The sequence below is a fragment of the Chiloscyllium plagiosum genome, chromosome 23 (assembly GCF_004010195.1).
Source record: "Chiloscyllium plagiosum isolate BGI_BamShark_2017 chromosome 23, ASM401019v2, whole genome shotgun sequence".
Lineage (NCBI taxonomy): Eukaryota > Metazoa > Chordata > Chondrichthyes > Orectolobiformes > Hemiscylliidae > Chiloscyllium > Chiloscyllium plagiosum.
The window spans coordinates 6,388,208-6,393,966 of NC_057732.1; positions in this window are offsets into that span (position 1 = coordinate 6,388,208).

Below are 5,759 nucleotides of genomic sequence, written 5' to 3' on the forward strand. Positions count from 1 at the left end.
CATGAGCACACACCAGGTTGCGATTTCTGTAACAATATCAATCAGATTAATGTAACTTGTACATTGTTGCTATATTACAATAAGCTGCATCTTCTTTAAGACAAGTGCCCATTTCAATAGACTAGCAAGTGGTTTTCTTCTACCATGCTAAATGAAGCTAGGATCTGTAGATCCCTCCTAGGCAAGAGAATGGTGGCAGAAAATCGAGCAGGTAGCTCATGCAACATGTTAACATATGAGGATTTATCTTGCAACATAAACAATTAAGGACCGGCAAGAATTGTCACTGACACCCACATCCCATATCAGAAAAAAGAAAAATTAGATAGGATGAGATGAAGAAAGATGCAAGATGGCTTATGCAATACATAAATGAGCATCAACCTATTGGGTCAAATGGTCAGTTTCTCTGCTATAATATCTACGTGGTGTCAACATAATTGCAAGTAATGTGCCTTTACAGAATAAGATTCATGAGTGTACAAAGGCAAATTTGACCTTCAATTTTTGGGCCAGGAAGTCCACAGATGGTGGATGACAGGAAGTGAAAAATCAATCTGATGTAGAGTACACATTTGTGAAATCTCAAGGGCTGAGCAACTTAAGAACATATGCTGTGATTGTTGCTATAGTGCTTTTCACAAGGGTCTACAATCCAAAAAGACATCATTCTGTAAAGACTTTGAGGATATGATCATTAATAATATTCTAAATAGGAAACTACATCAGCAGGACTTGAAATTTAAGGCAACTGATTGGATCCAGATTTTATCCATTTTCACATTTCTTTTGTGGAAGATATGAAGTCCTCATTTAGTTCCTTACCCTATTTCTGGCTCACATGAAATTTCTGGCTCAGTCCTGTCGTTGTTTGATAGCACAGAACTTGGATATTGTTAAAAAAGCATTTTGCCCAAACTTGTCATCCTGTACTCATCAGGACAGTTTGCAAGAAATCTCAATATAATGTGAAAACAATATTTATACTGCATGAGAGGGTAATGCTGATGGGTTGGCAACTGGACAGAATGGCAGAGGCACTGACCTGGAGAATGCACCAGTTAATTGATGATTGGCAGTGTACTGCCAAGTTTTGTTTAAAATTGTTCCAAGCAGATTGACTCTGATTCATCAAGACACACCATGCTCTTCTTATGAATTCACTGATGAGTGCAAGCTGAAAAACTTTGACAAAGTTTGCCTCTTGTTTCAGCAATACTCAGAGTACTGTAAAGACCTTATCATTTTACGTTCTGTATATTTGATTGTGGGCTGAAATGGGGAACAGAATGCTTTAAAAACCAAGGTTTGTGAAAAGGATTACTGTACATTCTAAAAGCAAGTTACCTGCCAGTCAATGTAAGCACTGTTTACACTATTACTCCTTCAAGCAGTCATGGAAGGAGAATCCTGAGCTGGAGCCAAGGGAACTACACAAAGGGAGATTCAACCAGCAACAAGCAGTTGATTGGTCTGTGGAATGGTGACCAGATATTGATGACAAAGGCCTTCTGCTTGACAATAATTAGGTGATTGGCTCCGAAGTAGCTGAACAGCTTGTGGGTGTGAATGTTCAGACAGAAGCCATTGGACCTCCAGAAAGGAAGGTGCTGTGCTTCTCCCTGCAGTTAAAAACCACCTAAGGCCTAAAGAAAGCCGATTTATTTTCCCACATCAGTTGCCGTAAGCTGTGGCTTTTAACCAAGCAACTGAAAGTGCTTGGAGAGAGAACATTAGAGGAGCAATAAGTCCTAACAAGTCAAAAAGTTCATCTCAGCAAATCCTGTGAACAGGGTCTGTTGAACTGCCTCTGCCCGTACCACCCATGTTTTTGGGTCTGCCGGTCTGTGGATATTGGCAGAAACATGTCAGGGTGTTAGAGTTTTAATTAGTAGAGTTATATATCTATGGTTCATAATTGTTTACCAGTAGCTACAATTTATTTGTTCTTTTACAAATAGTAACTTTTTATTTAGCACAGGAACCTGGCCAGTGCTTTCTATCAACCTGGGTCTAAAGGACAGGTAAATTGAGGAATTGTGTGTAATTTTGTAAAATCTTTAACTTTTGTGATGACTTCGAAACTAGGGGAGCTTGATTTCCAGCATGTTATCCCAGTGAGATATAACAGTACTCCCAGGTTTTTCACTGTTTTTAAACAAAATTCTGTACATTCAGTGAGCCCCTACAATGTTAGCACTGGTACCACTAGGGGATTGTAGAGGACACAGAAAAAGGTACATGCTCATAGGAAAACATAACACGGACAGTTTAGATTCAACTGTTTTGAACTGAATGTAGCAACCATGTGGAACAAACTCTTTAAGGTGAATGTAGGGGTAGATTTTGTGCACAGAGTGGAGATGATTTAGACAGTTACTTCAGGAAGTGAGCAGTTGAGAGGTGTTCATTTTCACAGATCACAATTTTCTGTTTAAATTTCACGCTCGTGCATTTCAACGGTTACTTCAAAAGCTTCGGAAAAGAATCTCCAGAACTTGGCGCTGTTCATTGTTTTAGGTACTGTACTGAAAGCCCCTTTGTTCGAACCTTGATTACTTCTGTGAAATCAGACCATTTTTAAATAATTGGAAACAAAGAACTGTGGACACTGGAAATCTGAAACAATAAAAGGAAATTGCTGGAGGGATTCAGCAGGTCTGGCAGCATCTGTGGAGAGAAAGTAGTTAATCTTTTGGGTCTACTGGCCTTTCTTCATTTTTAAATAAACCTACTTATTTAGGTTTAACCTCGGACACTGAGCACTTGCCAGGTACCTGTAGTTTGTCAATGCATCATTTTATAGCAAATGGGTAATTTTGATTGTGCATCTTACAATTCTATTCAAATCATGCTGAAGATTGGTTCATAGTTGATGCAGGAGTGCTTCTTAGAAATGTCCTTTTTTGCTGTGAAAAGACCAACGATACCTGAGAGAAAGCAAAACAACAGTGCAATGAATGAAACATAAGCAGCATTCATTTAGTTTGTAAAATTAATACTTTTACCTGTCCTGTTGATATTGCCTTTATTTCTAATTAATGAAAGGTGGTGATTAGGTTCATAATAGAAATGGTGGGACTGAAAAAGAAAGCAGCCTCAGCTATTTGTTGTATCCTGTAACTGTAATGCATTCGTCTATAAAATCTTTCCTATGGGCTCTTGGTTATTATGATGGTTATGATGATATGTGACCTGTTACCCAAAAAATGTTTAATCAACACATTCCTGTGAGAACTGTCTCATCCCAATTAACCATCCTATTTAGTGGAAATTACGGTCAACTGCTCTGATTGGATACCTCTCTAACTCAGCTATCTGCTCAGTTTACCGGCTGTGATAAAATGATTCTGCGTTATGCCCAATTTTACAACTTGTCTCCTTCATTTTTAAAGACCGAATGAGATGGGTAATGCTAAAGAAGGATACTTCTCAAAGAAAAAGCATCAAACTTAGAAACCAAACAGGCTAGAAGAGGATAGGCTTCATACAGTGTGAGTTATTATTGAAAACACAATAGGGAGCCGACAGCTAATTGGGATAATTAGCTCCAGCTTTCACACTGCATGGGAAACATCATATGCTATTATCAAAGACTAACTATATATTAGATATTGATAACAGGAAAGCAGCCTTTTACTTCCAGATATCCTCAGATGGTGTGGAATATATTATCAGCTCTGAATTTACATTGTTGAATCTGCCATAACCTGACCGTTACTATTGACCAAAACTATCTTAATCTTCCAGGTACATGTTGTGGCTGTAAGTTAATCAGAGGCTAGGATTCCTGCAGCCCATAACTCACCTCCTGACTCCCCACCACCTACAAGGCATAAATCAGGAGTGTGTTGGAATACTCTCCATTTGCCTGGATGAGTGCAGCTCCAATACTGGAGAAGCTTGACGCTATCCAAGACAAAGCAGCTGGCTTATCTGGCACCATATCCATTCCCTTCATCAACATCTCTCAATAGCAGCAGTGTGTGCCATTTATGAGATGTACTGCAGAAATTCACTAAGGAGCCTTAGACTCCACCTTCCAAACCGACAACCACTCCCATCAAGAAGGATAGGGACAGCAGTTACATGGGGAATATTATCTCCTGCAAATTCCTCTCTCTGAGGGACTCACCACCCTGATTTGGAAATATATCACCATTCCTTCAGTATCACTGGATTGAAATCTTGGAATTCCCTTCCCTTTAACATTGTGGATCTACGTACAGCACATGGATGGCAGCAGTTTAAAAAGGCAGCACCCCACTACCTTCTTAAGGGCAACAGGCAATAAATGCTGGCCATTAGGTCGTTTTTTGTAATTGCATCCTTTTCTGAGTAGGTATTTAAAACTTCTCCTGTACAACTTATCAACAAATGTTTGTGCATTTCAGCTGCTGGAACCAAATCTAAAGAGCTGAACAAATTCCTTTCTTTTCAATCCTAAGGTTACTGTCAGACAGTGTTGAATTTTTAAACAGATGTGAATTTTCCCAATTCATTATGTATTTGAACATGCATTAAAACTACAATGAGCATGCCAGACAAATCTCTCTGAGTTATTCAAGATTTAGGAGTTTGTTTGTTGAAAATTTACTCAAGTATAAAACTATTGAGAAAACCAGTCCCAATTTCTGTTTCCATGTTGTATGACTCTATAACATACACATGAACAAATAGAACAATGGACAGAACGAGGGGAGATGGAATTGAAAACAATTACAGTACTCAGCTGAAGAAATGATATGCTCTAATGCTGATTTTGAGTTTCTGGGAAGATTGCAACTGAGATGGTTACGTTGTTCTCTTGAATATAATTGTACAGAGCAGATATCCATATCATACTAGCTCTCAGTTTGCAGTCAACTTCCTGTCAGGGCTGAATAGTTTTACAGGCATGTCACTTCCAAAGAGAGAGATGTTATAATCCACGACAAGTAGCAAAACAACAAGCTTAAAATCACGGCTTCTCATGAAGGGGGATCTCCACGTGTGAATACTGGCTGTTGGTCTACTATGGGGACCAAAAGCTTTTAGCAAAGAATTTTGATAGTCTGTTATCAGAGTTCCTCTATTATATTTTGATATCAATGAGAAGTCGGGTTTCTATCCCTCTCTTTCAATATCAGGTTTTGCAAGATGAGATTTTTTCCTGATGATATTTATAGTTGAAAAAAATCCATCACCAGAGATATTGGAGGTCTTATTGTGATGTTTGGATTCCAAGTGAGAGGCTTTCATGTCTAGTCACTGCCTTTTCAGGTGCAGTTTCAGCCATATCAATTTCATCCCTTTGTAAATTCCTTTTAAATTAGTTACTTTCCAATCCGATGGCCAATCGTAAAATGCACCAGTTCATTTTATTAACTGTTTCTCCTCAAACCAAAGACCGAGGCTTTTAATTTGGTCAATTAGTTTTACAGATTATTAATCCACATTTTGTATCATCCTGATATAGCCAATACGTTTGCATTCCCAGACCAGTATATAATTCCAAAGGACTGGTTCTGAGTTTGCTTTGATTTGAAAGATGAAGAGCTGGGGAGAATTCTTTCAGACACACTGGCCAATATTCATCTCTGAAGTCATTCAGTCACTGGAGGTTCCAACTGCCAATCTCCCTTCCCACCTATCCGCTCCACCCTCCTCTCTGACCTATCACCTCCATCCCCACCCCCATTCACCCATTGTACACTTTGCTACCTTCCCCCACCCTCCTCCCTGACCTATTACCTCCATCCCCACCCCCATTCACCCAT